Source organism: Stenella coeruleoalba, assembly GCF_951394435.1.
Source record: "Stenella coeruleoalba genome assembly, chromosome: 7".
Classification (NCBI taxonomy): domain Eukaryota; kingdom Metazoa; phylum Chordata; class Mammalia; order Artiodactyla; family Delphinidae; genus Stenella; species Stenella coeruleoalba.
Window position 1 is genome coordinate 63097531 of NC_137153.1, and position 18550 is coordinate 63116080.

An 18550-nucleotide genomic window follows, 5' to 3' on the forward strand; every position below is an offset into this window, starting at 1 on the left:
GAATGGATAAAGTTTGTCATTTCTTATACATACTTTCTGAGTAGACCTGAGTGATCGCTTAGTTATTACAATTCTTCATGAATCCTCTGTAAATCTCTGACTAGATTTAAGCCAGATTTAGTCTGGTTTACAGGAAGGGACCAAAAGGTGGAGGCTCTAAACTTCCTCTTTGTATCATCTGGAGTAGCTCTACTTCTAAACCTTTCATTTGTTATACTTCCACAAAATTTCATTCACAGAATGAATAAACCAGTAAACTTTATAGTATTAATTAAATTAAAAGTCATGGATCTAGTCCAATGTCCTCATTTTTGCAGGTGAAGAAATGGAGATTCAAAGAAGTAAAGGACCTGTCTCAAAGTCACAGTACTAGTAAGTAATATCTGCACATCTAGAGTCAGATGTCAGACTGTTTGACCTGAGTTCTATCCATTGCATAATAATAGCTTTTCATTTCAGACACAGTGTTGGAAAGTCTATAAAACTCTGTTTCCATCCCTGACATATGGTCATTGGCACTAATTGCATGTCACCTGTGTTCAGTTCTGCTATACACTTTGGAAGATGCTTAGAAACTGTTACAGGATGTTCATTTTAGAAAAGACAGTGTAACTCATGAGATGGTGTCGCAAAAGAAAGCTGGCATTCATTTCAGGACCTGCCATGTCCTAGGTGCTTAATAAGAATCATTCCATTTAATCTTCAAAAACTATTGTAAGGGTTTTATCCCTATTTTAGAAATAAACTAAGGCTCTAAGGTGGTTGGTAGTTTGCCCTAGTACATAGAACTATTTAATGTCAGAGCTGGTTTCAAATCTAAATCTGACTTCAAAGGTGCCATTTTTTGTACTGTACAATTCTGAAATTAAAGACAGGGATCGATACAAATAGTACGTAATTCCAAACTAGTGTGATATACACAGTTGTATGATATAGTGCCAAGAGGAAACTAGTGAAAGATCAACTTGAGTTGACACTGTAAAGGTTGATATGTTCTTGTTATTGACTCCAAACTAGCAATTCTTGGAAAGCTTGTTACTATGAAGACATTATATATAATAGTATCTGTAAATGACTGGAAAAATATTTGCAACACATACATAATGACATTACAGGTAGAGATTGCTAACTTGTCAAGATAAAGTAGAATGGGAATTTCAAAAAACGGAGGCTTTATTATAGCTGTTGGAATATGAATGAATTATTGAAGAAAGCAAATGGCATTTTGTAGCTGGATGGGATATAGATATGTGAGGTTGGATAAAATAATTTCTTTCAAGATGGAAGTATGAGAAGCATGGAGGTGGAAATGAATAGGGACATTTTGGCAATAGGGGATAGACTTCAAATATGGTAAGGAAGAGTTGAGATGTTATTTCAAAAGGTTGAACTGGGATTCTTTGGTGGAAGTTTTGAAGCCTGATCTAAAAAATTATATTTTACTATATAAACAAAAAATGGATATTGATAGTGTTGGTCTTTTGTTATTATTATTATTTATTTGTTGTTCTGATCTGTGCAATCCTGTAATCAGAACCGTGCCTTGGAAAAATTATGATAGCATTATGATGGATGGACTACATAGATGAAAAATCAGAAGTGAGGAGACCAAGTAGCTGGTGTGAAAAAAATAACGAGGCAAACATTCCTCCTCAATTTCTATCTATTTTTATCTGTTAAAGATAATGACATCTCCCCTTCCCAGTGCTTGTAATTGCTCAGATTTCTGTAGTAACTTTGAGGAGAAAATACTACTGATCTCATGTACCAGACCTTAGCTCAATCTTGCCTCAAAGAAACAAACATAAAATTCCATAGATTCAATATCCAATTTCCTCCCAGTTGTCCTTTTCCTGATAAATGTTTGTTGAATGAATGAATAAATCTCTTTTCTATCTGCTTTTCTATCTTGAAAATTCCTGTCATGTAGAGGAGAAGACAGATGTCATGATAGCTTTATTATCCCGGAAACCTGTCTCTTCCTAGAGAAGTCTTTCTGAGTGAAAACTTTCCTTGTGCTTTGAAGATACCAGTTTGCCTAAAATTTGCACTTTAGTTGGAGGAAAGGAAAAAGTAAGGGATACTTGTTTTTCTCATAAGGAGCATAAACAAATAGGACGTGCCTGTGCTGCCTTTAAAGCATTGTGCCCATATAATGAAGGAACAACAAAAAAATGAAAAAAGGCTTTATGCAAATTAAGAATCATTTAGCTTCTTAAAGGTCAACTGCTTGGTTTTAACATTCAAATAGGGAGGAAAGAGCTTTAAAAGGTCTCTGCCCTCATGTTAGATAAACCATGGACAGATAAACAGGACAACTTGTAGCACTCTCCTCATTTTAGAAACCTTCTTATTCCAGGAATTGTATGCGTTCATTAATGAGTCTGACCAGTACCACCCAAATACTCTGCTGCTTCCTAACTGTGATCCCACAAGTAGTGGAAACAATATGCTTTCTTCTTACTCAGTTGAATTCATCATAGCTGTGAAACTTTCTTCAGATTTTCTTTTTCCTGTTTTGTGGATTGCATTTTTGACCCCAGGTTCCCTTTAAGAATGTGCTTCATTTAATTTATATGCATTTGTCTTAGGAACAATACATCTGCTAAATTATCCCTTCTATATTGAATCTCTGCTCTGCTTTCTCAGAGAAAACATAGGCTGCTCCAAACATGGGCTATCCCTCTCAAAGGCAATACCTTTGCCATTAGAGATCTTTTTGCCTAACTGATACATAACATTCTGAACTTCTAAGAAAGTAACACTTTGATGCAGGGGCTATTCAAGTAAATTCTATATATAAGATTTGATATTTTGTTTGGTCAGGTATTTGAAATGAAAAGGTGAGTTAGAGTTTTAGGTGGGAAAGGAAAGTAGCAGTACACCTTTATCAATAGATGCAATAAAAGTCAAAATAGGCCAACCTTGTGAGGTTTGGTTGAGCACTGAATATCCATAGCACTGTGTCTGGTACACAGAAAAATTATTTGTGGAGTGAATATATATGTTATTGGCTTGTAACTGACACTTCTTTGGTCTTTTCAATGTCTATTTGTGAAATTACTGTAGTCTATCAGGTAAAGGTGACGTTGGATTGGATAGAAATCTAGCATTAGATTTCAAGCAACTGTCTCAAGAATCAATCCTCTGCTTGCCTAAATGTCACTCATTAGCCAAAAAGCTGAGTTTGCGCAGTGACTGAGCTATAGCACTCCAAGTGACTCCTAGTAGCCAATTGTGCTGAGAAGTGAAGATGAACATTGCATACTCAGCTTTGTTTCTTGGTTGTAACTATGATACTGCTAGCAAGACCCAGTGGTATTCCATTTATAGTTTTCTTTTTATACATTCTGAATTGGTCTTTGGGCTAAAAATAGAGGTTCATATGATAGAGATGCAACTTACTTCATAACTCTTTAATCTCTGGTATAGGGAAATGAGAGAAAACATTTGCTTTATTTCCCAAGGGGATAAATTAATAAATGTAGTACTATGAAAATTTTAAAGAAAAAGGATTACTGAAAATGTGTTTGAGCATAAAATATATCATTTTATTATGGGAGGTAGTTTGGCACAGAGATTAGGTATATAGATCCTGGGGAAACATAATTTGTGTAAAATAATGGGTTCCACTATGTATATGACCTTGGAAAAGTTTTCAAATGTGTCTGTGCCTCACTTTCTTCCCCTGTAAAAACATCTACCTGAAAGAAAAAGTAAAGCATGAGTCCTTATAAAAGTCTTGTTTTATATTTAAGTTTTCAATAGCACAACTTCTATATGTTAAAAACTATATTAATTTTCTTAGTACATATTCCATTACGCCCTGACTATTTCCCACATAAATTTCCTATTCAAATGCACAGTAAGTTGATAAATACCATTCTTTGCAACTATATCTAAGTCCACTTGAAATATGGCATTAAGAAGAGTAAGGCATGCTGTTTTGGTATTATCTATATCTATAAATCTAAATATCTTTACTATTTATATATATTTCTAACCCTAACTTTTTCAGAATCTTTGGATTAAATTTTTATTTGGAATTTATAATAAAATGCATATACAAATAATGTGATATTGAGGGGGAAATTCAGTTTTACAGATGGCACTTATTAAAGTGATTTAAAGATAATTTTTTTTTTTTTTTTTGCGGTACGCGGGCCTCTTACTGTTGTGGCCTCTCCCGTTGCGGAGCACAGGCTCCGGATGCGCAGGCTCAGCGGCCATGGCTCACAGGCCCAGCCACTCCGCGGCATGTGGGATCCTCCCGGACCGGTGCACAAACCCATGTCCCCTGCATCGGCAGGCGGACTCTCAACCACTGTGCCACCAGGGAAGCCCAGTTTTTACCTTTTTTTGTTTTTACATCTTTATTGGAATATAATTGCTTTACAATGGTGTGCTAGTTTCTGCTTTATAACAAAGTCAATCAGTTATACATATACATATATACCCATATCTCTTCCCTCTTGCGTCTCCCTCCCTCCCACCCCCCCATCCCACCCCTCTAGGTGGTCACAAAGCACCGAGCTGATCTCCCTGTGCCATGTGGCTGCTTCCCACTAGCTATCTATTTTACGTTTGGTAGTGTATATATGTCCATGCCACTCTCTCGCTTTGTCACAGCTTACCCTTCCCCCTCCCCATATCCTCAAGCCCATTCTCTAGTAGGTCTGTGTCTTTTACCTTTTTTAATGGCAGTAAATGTTATCCCTCTCCCAGCCTCTCCAGATTCCCACACACCTCAAAAATGAAATTACAAAACAGCAGATTCCATTTTGTCCTGGCAGCCAATTAAATGGCAGTGGGTGTCTGTTTCTGTGTCATTTTCAGAAACAATTGTATCATTAAATCGCTGAAATTGTAGTGTCAGCTGGAAAGAGAGCAAATAGTTAACAAAGGGAGAAAAAAATATGAACAATACAGCTACTTTGATGTCTTCCTGCCCTCCTTTCAAGTGTCTATTGCTGAACAAGCTACAAACAAAATGTGAGGGAGCAAAGACTCATGCAGATGAGCCTGGGTGGCTTGTACCTCCCTCTCTGGGAGGATGCTCACACATTTCTTCTGCTCCCACTTGACACCTTAGGCGGACCGCACCAATCAGTGTTTCAGAACACAACTCCCACTGCCCTGCCTCTGTTTCTATCCAATTACTGTTCACTCATGGACTCCACTCTCTTGTCTCCTTTTTAAGATTTATTCATTAATTTATTCAACAAATACCTATGGAGCTCCTACCTTATGCTAGGCACAGTCCCAGGCAAAGATACATCAGTGAACAAAACAGACAACAACCCTGCCTTTAAGGAGATTACTTGGAGGTAGTAGAAACAGACAGTAAGTTATTTGCATCATAAATCTGTCAATTATGTAGTTGGGTAAGGGAAATCAAGAGCCAGGGGACTACAGTTTTTAATGGGATAGTCAGAACTTTGGGAGAAAGTGTTTTATGTTGTCCAGAGAGGCACAGAGAATAGTGGTTAATAACACACACTCTTTTATGAGACTGCTGGGTTTCTTAATCTATACAGTTTGTCACTTGTTAGTTGTGTGACCTCCTTAAATTTACTTGATTTCTCCAGGTCTCAGTTCCCCCATCTCTAATATGAGTCTTATATGTAAAGGATTTAGAACATAATACATTGTACACATTACTACAGTGCATGTAGTAAGTACCTAGTAAGTATGATGTGTTCGTTATTATGTTCTGAAAAGAGTGTACACCTCAATTTAGAGATATCTGAGTGTGAAAATATCAAGGACGTACTTCTCACTAACCTGAACCTCATTTGTATGATCAGGAATATTAAGTTAATTCCTATCATTTAATATTATAAGAAAGTTCATATTATGTATTCACAGGAGATCCTTCTTAAATGTCATGCCCTTTCCTCTCTAGATCCAGTTGAAATGCTTTGACGTATTCTCACATTATCCAGCTAGTGAAAATCTTAAGTCTCCTGGTGTCACTCATGGTACTTATTACATACTAGCTTGTGCTGTGTTGCATTTCCTCCTTTCTAAAACATCACGGATAATAAGGCACATGTGTTGATTTAATAGCAGCTTTTCAAGGGGAAGAAACACTCCCACATTAAATGCACCCATCAATTAAATGGTGTGCCCTGATTTTAAACAGATTTAAATGTGAAAAATAAGTGCATCATAGAATCAAGGAAATGTCTTAGTTTCTGTTCGTGTGTCTCATTGCTGCTACTGTGTGATTAACTACTCAGATACTATATAATTCTTTGTATCCTTCTCTTTGCTTAATCCACTGCCTTGTACATTTAAAGAGCTCAATAAAATATTTCCTAGGTGATTGAATAGATGACTGCATAATTCCTTGAACAAAAGAACTCGTTAAGTTTATACATCAAATGAAAACTGATCATGGTTTTTCAAGTTGGGGGCCTTTCTTCATTCAAAATTGCATAAAAAATAGTAAGATACCGTATGGTAGTCTTTTTGAAAAGCAATATGCATGAAGAATGTTTGTTTCCGTAGATTGTACGATTTGTCAGACCTCCTTTTGAGTGCTAATTAGAGAAACTCAATTTGGACTAACGAGCAAAAGAGGGGGATTTTTCTATAAGTTTACAGGATTCTAGCATAAACTCAAGAGCAGAGGCAACTCTGACTGCTCCACTTCCAGCACCAGTTGCTTCATGAGTCACATCTTACTGCTAACAAACCAGTCCTTCCTGAGGGGCGTAATACTGCCGGAGGATCAGGAATTCAGACACAGAGGGGATGGTTTGCTTAGGCTCTGCAGTATCAGTGTTCTCACCTGGAACACTCGATCAGCTGGGGATAATTCAAATAGTTGCGGGCTGGCCTCTCTTCTTTAAACCCTCATCTCCTTCCAGCTAGTCAGGTTTCTGCTAGTAGTTTTCTCAAAGCCCTTCAAGTTTCCTTCACTGCTGGACCAAAAGCCAATGCCACATGTTTTCGGGTTTTGTTATAATAGTACTCATCTTCTATACCGAAGTCAGAGAAGCAGATCACTCTGATGATATGAAATACGGGATTTATTGTAGGGATTTTATGGAACTGTGGCAGCGGAAGGGGGCGTTTATACAACGCTGTTTCCTCTTCATCTGATGTTGAGCTTGAAGTTGCTTTAAGTTGGTTGGGCTGTGAAGTGGAGGAGAGCCAGGACAAAACTGGAACCCATGAGGATAAAGGAGGACCCAGGAAGATAAGCTGGAGCTCAACTCCTGTCTGTCTCTCACCACCACTAATGTTGACGATAAGGTTGAACTGCAGGAGAAGTCGGCAGCTTCACCAAAGGGCCACACATGCATTTAACCTCAGAGAAGCTGAAGGAGCTGCATGCCTCGGTGCTGCCCTGTGTCAGTAAGTCAGCAGACCAGGGCATGTGCCCCAGGGTCTGACTCCCTGCACCCAACTTTGGAGAGAAAAATGGCTCTCACTTCTCTACTTGCGAAATCATGTGCAGGTTTTTCTTGTGACCTAACTAAAAACTATACACAGAATGAATTGTGAGAAATGTTTCAGCTTAGCTAAGGTAACAGTAAAAGACACTGTATAGAGTGTGTATCAAAAGTCTTTAAAACATTCATTTCCATTTCTAGAAAATAAGCTTTTGAAGATATAGAAACCCAATCTGGACAAATGAACCAAAAAAAAAAAAGAGGAGGATAAAGATATATAGATATATCTTTATATAGATATATATAAAGATATAAGGTTCCTAAGATATCTTCTAGAAAGCCAAGATCAGGACTGTAAATATGCCTCAGGAATGAAAGTCTTTGAGAATTTGTGTCATATTCTCTCTCTGTTCTTTGTTACTGCTTTTTTCCTGTCATTTGTTTTATTTATCCTTCTGACACCAGTCAAGTTTCCTCTGCACAGTCAGTCTGTATGTTAGAACACACCAATATTAGCTCTTGAGATTTGCATAGTGGAACCACCCAGAGCAGATAAAAGTCATTCTCTCAGTCCCAGTTAAAATTTCTCAGAGAGTATTCAAGTTTACTGTGACAGAGGGCAAGTTCATGTTACACAAATGACAGTTGCCACCTCAAGTATGTGGATGAGATAAGGAAAAGGAAATTTCCAGAGAAAAAAGGGTACAGAAATGCAGTTCAATAGAGATCTCGTAGAGTCCAACTTTTGTCCTTGATTTACTGATCTGAAATTACAAATGTGTGCATGATTTTTTCTGTATTATTTCAAATATCAAAAACAGAAAATGTGAATATCCAAGTCACTTAAGTAAATTGTTACACCTTATGACAGACTATTTTGTGTACATCAAACTGGTTATGAAGTTTTAAATAATATAAAAGTGCATATCATCACACTAAGCAAAAAATATACAAAATGGTATATTCAGTGTAAACTCAAAAATGTATAAGAATGTCAGTATAGTAGTTATGTCCACATTGTAAGATTATAGGTGTCATTGTTCTCTATTCTGTTTTTTCAACTTTTATACAATAAACATACACACTTTTATAATTTAAAAATATTCATATAAAATAGCTTCACCACAAGACCTATGTGCAAAGTACTCATTAAGCTGTTTCCCATGAAAAGAAACCAGAGAAAGACCTAAGTACCCTACCCATCAGGAGTTCAAGTATAAAGTATTCATGGACACATTTTATGATCTTTGCTGTCCAAGGACATAACAAATGACTCGTTTAAAACATATAATAACATTTTAAAGATATATTCCAAAATAGTAATACTACTTTCAATTAATCCTAATTCCATGGAATATGCGGATTTATAAAGCAATTCTTTTAAACCCCATTTCACTTTCTTGAAATAAATCATGTATTGTACATATAGCAAAGAAGGCAGTGACAACTAAAACAACGTTAACTGAAGCAGATAAACGCAACTTGACTGTTAATTCCAATATATTAGCCTAGTGTTGTAAATTTATTATTTGCCAAGTACTAGTGAGAATAATAAAACATGACTTAGTTTTATCATCAAAATCAAGACTCCAACTCAAAAAAAACTAATACAGCATACATTTTCCACACTGCAGTCATGTTCTTTAGAAGCTAGAAAATAACCCAACCCATGTTAATGAAGATGCGAAACAACTAGCCTGGTCTGAGAACTTCCATCTACATGACATTTTGTCAGAGTTGGAAGAGAGTGGGATGCCTTAAAACAAAAAGATACTATCTTCTAATTTTAAATTTCTGATTGGTTGAATCTCTGTCTTCATATTGCCTCCTTCTCTAATTAAATCGTGGTTCTTTTACTGCATAGAATTGAATTTAGCCCCATATTAAGACCAGAACTCACAGAACATCTAATCAAGTCTTTTGTCAGGTGCATAACATTCTAAAGCCTTGCCTCCAGCAAGTCATTCAGTCTCACAGGAAAACTCTTTGACACTGGCTATGTTGACTCGATTCCAAGAGATAAAGAGGCTTTATGTAAAAGAATTTTTCTTCTACTCTGTTCACTTTTCTAAGTTGCTAACAAGTTCCTTTGGGCAGAGGGAAGTTTGTAGTAGATGTGTGTTTGTGTATGTGTGTGTGTTTGTGATGTGCATTTTTTAAAATGAGATTCTTGTACTCTCAAATATTGAAAAATTTGTAAAAACCTTCTCTTATATCCCATCTTTGCTGCAACTCTTTCTACTTTTTTCCAATTGTACAGTCTCATGGAAAAGCATTTTAGAGTACCAGGTATAATTCAATAGCCATCATCATTAATTTTTTTTAAAAAAAGAAAAAGCTAAGTTTGTGTCTCAATAGCTATTAATATAGTATTATGGAATGGCTCCAGGCTAGATTAGTCACTGATTAAAATGTTTGACTCTCAATATTTTTTAGGAGTTCTACTTTTTTCCCTAATCTGTGTGGGGCCAATTACATAAAGTATTTCTTTTTGTTTAAGACTGTTTTGCTTTTTTAAAATGGAAGCTAATCTTCAGAAACAGAGAACTTATATCAGGAACATATAGTCCTTTCCCTTTATTGTCTATCCCAACCTGGTGGCAGAAAATTATCACCAAAACTCCAGAAATTGTGGCAGCAGTGTAATATGTTTCCTGTTGCAAGGACCTAAGCGTCATTTTTCCAAGAGATATCAAAGAGTGGGGTTGGGTCTCTGCAGGAGCCGAGAAACTATCAGTCAAGTTATTACAGTGGGCCCTCTTGACAACTAGGTATTAGTTTAAGCCCTAGATATTAATGTATTGACATAAAGAACAGGAAAACAGATTATTTCCTTGTATATCTTTCTCAGGAAATTTGTAAAGGGGAAAATTAGTTTCAAATAGCACCTTTTGTAAATCCTCTAAGGTTTTGCCAATGGGATGCTTTCGTTCTCCTTCAAGCTGTAAGAAAAGTTTTAGTGCAGAATCACTTTATGCAAGAACTCTAGATTGTCCAGCAAGTGTTCTGTGAACCCATTGTCATGATATAGAATATTTCAAAGATTAGTGCAAATTGGCAGTTAATTTGATGAAATCTACCTAGTATGTGTAAATTTCAGGCTTGAAAATAATCCCAGTTATCATAAACCTTTAGGAAATGATACAAAATAATATGCAGAACCATGCACATTTTATGATTATTTATCTCACAGCCATGAGTTAGCCCACTGAGTAATAAGTGATCTGGCTGTTTGTTTCAGATAAATCAACTTTTATGAGAAAAGTATTTTATTATCTTTTAGGGTCAAGGGTCACATTATCTCTAAATAAAAGTGTCTTTGAGCTCTATTACTTACTGCACTGTGAGAACTGAAGAATAGTAACATGTTATCATATACAATCTCAGTAATACATTTATATAATGTGTAATGTACATAATACATAAATATTCCCAAATATACGTAAGTCTGTGTGCATAATTAGATTTCTAAGTGGCTGAGTCAGCATAGAGAGCCTCCTTTTTGGACATTAGCATTTTACCTGAATTATTTGGCAGTTTTTAAATTAAAGAACACAAATATTGCTGAGTCTAGCTGACAGCTTTCCTCATTTGGACTAAGATTTTTGAAAAGTTTCCAGTCAAACACGGTAGATGGGTTTTTCATTTTGCTTTGTTTTGTACTTTTAGCTTAGAGAAATGATCAGATTTATCGGCAGAGAAGAAATATATCTGCCTTAGAATTAATCAGTGAATCAAAATTCAGGTTAGGACAAACTATTCTTTTTGGATATTTGTTCTGATAGTTTCCTGTGAAAACACAATTACCGGAAAGTAGTTTCCATTTGTTGCATTAAAAAATTATTACCTACTAGGTTGTGAATTTTATATTTGCCTCTCCCAGTTAAACTAATGAAAAAATATACCTAATATTTTGTGAGAGTGGTACCATACATCAATATTCCATCTAACAATCAATATTTTACATAGATCAGATTCTTCCTTTAGTTGTTATTCTAAAAAATCAGGCAACACTTAACTAATTATTATTGAATGTGAGATTAATCTCATAGGTTGAGAAAAATTGAAAAATTTACTCAGCTTGGAGCTTTGGTTGTTTCCAAAGGTTTGGTTATTTTTTGCTGCTTTTAAAAATAAACAGCTTTTAATGCCTCATTACTTTCTGAGTTTCTTTTAATAAAGCTTTCAAAGTAGGAAAGGATTTTAGCAGTGTGAAATCAATCAAGGACATTGTTTAGCACTTGGCAGTTCCTCGTTTATTGATACTTCTCTCTTTTTAATAATGGGGTAAACCTAAGTTAGTGGTGTTTAACCCTATCACTTTCATAAAGATCGCATGTAATATAAAAAGAGTAAAGTATTGTGTATTTACTCAGAATCCATCCTCTCAGAAAACAAAAAGAAGCATGGCCAGGATAGAGATTAAATGCCTGCATAGATATAACATAATTTTTTGAATATTTTCAAATACTATCCTTGCATCTCAAAATGCGGCCAGAAGTATTAAGAAAAGTATTAACATCACCTGATAACTTGTTAGAACTTCAGAATCTCAGTCCCTCCTACCTCCCCAACTGAATAATAATCTGCATTTCAACAAGACCCTCAGATGATTTGATGCCTATTAAAGTTTGAGAAGCATTGCTCTAGAACACCTGTTTCTCCATTTTGCCCTGAGTAGTATGTCTGAGTAATAGGCACATAGGAAAGGGTACCTATTTAGAATCTAGAGCCACCCTGGCCTAAATACAAACTTTAACACATAGTATCTAAATGACATGTCATTAATCTGAGTTTCTTTCAGAAAGTGTATTAATAGCAACATCCACCACAAGATGTTTTTATTAGCCTCATTTAAGTAAGTTACAGAATGGTATTTGCATATTAAAATTATAGATATGTTAGTATAATTTGAAAATTAGATTTGTCTTTTTAAGTTGAACATTTTACTGTTGAATTATTTCCACAGTTTTGAGTTGACCACATGCAGATTTCTGGTAGCAAGTTTTGTAGTTAGTGAGGCATCATTAATAGTACAGTATTTCAAAAGCTTGAGATACAAGTTATGTTTTCAAAGGCTAATAATGGTCAGAGAAAAAGACATTGAGTGCTTCTTTGAAGGGAGGCATTCCCAGAAGGGTTACCCTTGATCACAGCAGATTCTGTCTCAGAAAATGTGCTCCATTTGGTGGAATATGGGGATATTGGAGGGATGATTATAAAGCCATTGGAGTAACCTTGGGCATCTGACTAAATAGCCTGTCAGCTTGATCTACCATGGAATCAGTGAAGTGACCCTTGTCTCAGACAGAAATTCTGCATATCTATTTACTAGTGCTAACATTATCAATAATAACAGCCTACCTATTGGCCAGGCAGAAAGTATACCTTGTCTTTGATTCTTTCCTTGCTATGAAGTCATATCCACTTAATTATCAGTGATTTTTTTGCATTAAAAATGAATATAAATGACATGATAAAAGTCATTGCTCAAACTACCATCAGGAAGACACTGTGAGAGATTTTAAAAATCTATCCTGGCATAGGTTTAAAAGTTTTGGGTTTTTTCCAACTAAGAGAAGGCGTTATCAGAGTATCTAATAACTGAATATCCTTCCTATAAGGAATTGTGTGTTGACTAAAAAAAAAAAAAAAATAAGGAATTGTGTTTTGTGAATGGTGTATTCCTTCTCTTTAGAGAAGGGTCAATCAATTCCCAGGTTTATAATAGAGCTTTCATACTTTACCCTAACATTCTAAGAAAATGAGAGAGGAGGTGTTACAATTTATCAAGACCTTGCTTTGCTTATAGAAAAATATGAATCAATATATCTACCCATTTAAATATTTCCAGTTCTGCTAACTTAATTCAATAAAAGGCAATCATCCAATTTATTTTGAATTTCTCTTGAAAATTCAAAGAAATACATTCTCAGGATCATTTTTTTCCTTAGAGAATATGGTCTGATCTGTCCCTCTATATACAGTCTTTAAATCATTTTTTGGTACTAGTTAGCTACACTGGCCACCTGTAAATATGTGAGTTCTTTCTACTTTTTGATATAATGTAAAATGAGCAGAATTAGTGTACTATATTTCTATATTAAAAAAGAAAAACTCCTAGTCTGCAGATATATATCATCTTTCACCAAACAGAATATAAGATCAGAACTGAATAGTTACTACACTGTTAACATTTATCATTATCAGTATTAAATTGCCATTTAAGTTATTCAATACAATATCTCACCGCTTCAAACTTCTGCCCCTCCATCTTTGCCCAAATGCAGAAAGAATTAGACTTTATATTTGATGTTAAGTGAATTACTAAAATGTCCAGTTTTTCCTCTTTAAATATTATTTCAAATAATTTCTTAGGAATGAAAGCAACACTCTCTTCAATAGCTTGTTAAGTAAAATTATGAATCTGGTAATTTTGTAATAGTGCTTTTTGTTTTGTTTTATTTTTAGATAGAATCCTTATGCATGGTTACTTCCATTACAGAACACTTCTTCACATTACAATGATTTTTTTCCAGTCTACCACCTTAAGTTACCCACGTTACCATTTTTCTGTGAGCTCCCATATGAGGAAATCCCTTCTGACACTATTCACACTTGGATTTCTTATCTTCCCCAAGGCTAAATATGTCTATTTCTCAGTCTTTTAAAGTAGACTATTGCCTCTTACTCTCTGCTGGGTGAAATCTCAAATACTAAACCAAGTGGTACCACTGTGCAAATTGGTTGATGTGTTAATGTCCATCTTTCCTCTTTTCAAATATGTATTTGTTTTTAACTAATTTCTGAGTATTTTAGTTTAAAGAGAATCCCCAAAAGTGGGGATTACAATTATAGTAGCAAAATCATGCAGTGAGGTTTGATGGTGAAAATTGATTTGGCATTTCTTCAGTTAAAGCTCAATTGTAGATATAAATGAATAGCTTGACCTGGGTATTTATCCTAAAATGACTGTTTATTCTAGGTTTGAAATATTGGTCTAGGACAATAGAGAAATCCTTAGTTTATATTTGAAATAGTACAATTTGAGTGTTAGCCTGTAACCCCCTGACTCAACCTTCTATGATGTCCCCCAAACACAGCTTATTTTATAGCTAACTTTAGCTCTCATTTGTTGTTCTCTGGTTTTCATCATTTTTATTTTTACACACAGGATATGCCAACATTGCACTATTTTATCATAAATAATCTTTTTTATGGGCCTGCCGTACATTAACCTGTCTGCAAGATGTTCATATTCATGGTTGTGAAGAGTACTTGCTGGTCTTTCACAAACTGATCAAATATTTAATGGGGTTTTGGTTTGAGCTTGTTGGAAACAGTAAATAACGTTCACACAGTTTGCTGAGAGCATACATTTTCCTCACTTTGTCTTTTGATATGAACATGTTTTGAATTCCTTGGACTTTGTCTTCCCCATAGCACCACTCCCTTATTATATTTAGGATTTCAGTTACATTAATATGCATCCCTAACTGATAAATCTTCCTTCTTGGCTTTCTTGGCACATTTATTTCAAAGCTAAAATGCTTAAGAGATTAAAATGAATCATCTTTAGGAAAAATTGGAACGTTTAACTTACGATATTGTGTAAGGCTTTTGCAGTGATCCTGTGAATACATTAGGGGTCAGCCACTTTAGTCAGTGGGTTCTTAAGTCTGTATATCTACCTACTGGATGGCATTCTCAAGGATAAATGTTTAGTACATAAATATTATCCCACCATTATTCCTTTTAAATTATTTAATAAACAGATAAATAAAAGGGTTGCTTCTCAAAACTTGCACAAGCCTCTTAGATAGCCTCATCCACCAGAGGGCAGACAGCAGAAGCAAGAAAACTACAATCCTGCAGCCTGTGGAACAAAACCCACATTCACAGAAAGATAGACAAAATGAAAAGGTAGAGGGCTATGTACCAGATGAAGGAACAAGATAAAACCCCAGAAAAACAACTAAATGAAGTGGAGATAGGCAACCTTCCAGAAAAAGAATTCAGAATAATGATAGTGAAGATGATCCAGGACCTCGGAAAAAAGAATGGCGGCAAAGATCAAGAAGATGCAAGAAATGTTTAACAAAGACCTAGAAGAACTAAAGATCAAACAAACGGAGATGAACAATACAATAACTTAAATGAAAAATACACTACAAGGAATCAATAGCAGAATAACTGAGGCAGAAGAACAGATAAGTGACCTGGAAGACAGAATGCTGGAATTCACTGCTGCAGAATAGAATAAAGAAAAAAGAAGGAAAAGAAATGAAGACAGCCTAAGAGACCTCTGGAACAACATTAAACACAACATTTGCGTTTTAGGGGTCCCAGAAGAAGAAGAGAGAGAGAAAGGACCCGAGAAAATATTTGAAAAGATTATAGTCAAAAACTTCCCTAACATGGAAAAGTAAATAGCCACCCAAGTCCAGGAAATGCAGAGAGTCCCATACAGGATAAACCCAAGGAGAAACATGCCAAGATACATAGTAATCAACTAGGCAAAAATTAAAGACAAAGAAAAATTATTGAAAGTATCAAGGGAAAAATGACAAATAACATACAAGGGAACTCCCATAAGGTTAACAGCTGATTTCTCAGCAGAAAGTCTACAAGCCAGAAGGGAGTGGCATGACATATTTATTTATTTATAAATTTTATTTTATTTTATTTTTTTTAACATCTTTATCGGAGTATAATTGCTTTACAATGGTGTGTTAGTTTCTGCTTTATAACAAAGTGAATCAGTTATACATATACATATGTCATCATATCTCTTCCTTCTTGCATCTCCCTCCCTCCTACCCTCCCTAGCCCACCCCTCTAGGTGGTCACAAAGCACCGAGCTGATCTCCCTGTGCTATGCGGCTGCTTCCCACTAGCTATCTATTTTACGTTTGGTAGTGTATATATGTCCATGCCACTCTCTCACTTTGTCCCAGCTTACCCTTCCTGCTCCCCGTATCCTCAAGTCCATTCTCTAGTAGGTCTGCATCTTTATTCCCATGACATATTTAAAGTGAGAAAAGGGAAGAACTTACAACCAAGATTACTCTACCCAGCAAAGATCTCATTCAGATTTGATGGAGAAATCAAAAGCTTTACAGACAAGCAAAGACAAGAGAATTCAGCACCACCCGACCAGCTCTACAACAAATGCTAAAGGAACTTCTCTAAGTGGGAAATACAAGAGAAGAAAAGGACCTACAAAAATGAACCCAAAACAATTAAGAAAATGGTAATAGGAACATACATTCGATAATTACCTTAAACTTGAATGGATTAAATGCTCCAACCAAAGACACAGGCTCGCTGAATGGATACAAAAACAAGACCCGTATATATGCTGTCTATAAGAGACCCACTTCAGACCTAGGGACACCTACAGAATGAAAGTGAGGAGATGGAAAAAGATATTCCATGCAAATGGAAATCAAAAGAAAGTTGGAGTAGCAATACTCATATCAGATAAAATAGACTTTAAGATAAAGAATTTTACAAGAGACAAGGAAGGACACTACATAATGATCAAGGGATCAATTGAAGAAGAAGATATAACAATTATAAATATATACACACCCAACATAGGAGCACCTCAATACATAAGGCAACTGCTAACAGCTATAAAAGAGGAAATCAACAGTAACACAATAATAGTAGGGAACTTTAACACCTCACTTATACCAAGGGACAGATCATCCAAACAAAATTAATAAGGAAACACAAGCTTTCAATGACACAATAGACCAGATAGATTTAATTGATATATAGGACATTCCATCCAAAAACAGCAGATTACACTTTCTTCTCAAGTGCTCATGGAGCATTCTCAAGGATAGATCACATCTTGGGTCACAAATCAAGCCTCAGTAAATTTAAGAAAATTGAAATCGTATCAAGCATCTTTTCTGAGCACAGCACTATGAGATTAGAAATCAATTACAAGGAAAAAAACATAAAAAACACAAACACATGGAGGCTAAACAATACGTTACTAAGTAACCAAGAGATCACTGAAGAAATCAAAGAGGAAATCAAAAACTACCTAGAGACAAATGACAATGAAAACATGATGATCCAAAACCTTTGGGATGCAGCAAAAGCAGTTCTAAGAGGGAAGTTTATAGCAACACCAGCCTACCTCAAGAAACAAGAAAAATCTCAAGTAAACAATCTAACCTTACACCTAAAGGACCTAGAGAAAGAAGAACAAACAAAACCCAAAGTTAGTAGAAAGAAAGAAATCATAAAGATCAGAGCAGAAATAAATGAAACAGAAACAAAGAAAACAATAGCAAAGATCAATACAACGAAAAGCTGGTTCTTTGAGAAGATAAACAAAATTGATAAACCATTGGCCAGACTCATCAAGAAAAAGAGGAAGAGGACTGAAATCAATAAAATTAGAAATGAAAAAGAAGTTACAACAGACACCGCAGAAATACAAAGCATCCTAAGAGACTACTACGAGCAACCTGGAAGAAATGGACAAATTCTTAGAAAGGTATAACCTACCAAGACTGCACCAGGAAGAAATAGAAAATATGAACAGACCAATTACAAGTACTGAAATTGAAACTGTGATTAAAAGTCTTCCAACAAACAAAAGTCCAGGACCAGATGGCTTCACAGGTGAATTCTCTCAAACATTTAGAGAAGAGCTAACCCTCATCCTTTACAAACTCTTCCAAAAAATTGTGGAGGAAGGAACACTCCCAAACTCATTCTATGAGACCACCATCACCCTGATACCAAAATCAGACAAAGATACTACAAAAAAAGAAAATTACAGACCAATATCACTGATGAATATAGATGCAAAAATCCTCAACAAAATACTAGCAAACAGAATCCAACAACACATTAAAAGGATCATACAGCATGATCAAGTGAGATTTATCCCAGGGATGCAAGGATTCTTCAACAGGTGCAAATCAATCAATGTGATACACCATATTAAAAAACTGAAGAATACAAACCATATGATCATTTCAAGAGAGGCAGAAAAAGCTTTTGACAAAATTCAACACCCATTTATGTTAAAAACTCTCCAGAAAGTGAGCATAGAGGGAACCTACCTCAACATAATAAAGGCCATATACAAAAACTCACAGCAAACATCATTCTCAATG

General features: G+C 35.4%; 1 protein-coding gene across 10 annotated transcripts in view; it reads left to right on the forward strand.

The window, feature by feature from the left end:
- The window catches only part of PTPRD (protein tyrosine phosphatase receptor type D), a 2135645-nt gene that overhangs the window by 275325 nt on the left and 1841770 nt on the right, over nt 1-18550 (forward strand). For all 10 annotated transcript variants that reach the window (XM_079926376.1, XM_079926379.1, XM_079926370.1 and 7 more), the window contains one exon: nt 318-372. The gene's annotated coding sequence lies outside the window, so the exon portion shown is untranslated. The remainder of the gene's footprint in view (nt 1-317; nt 373-18550) is intronic.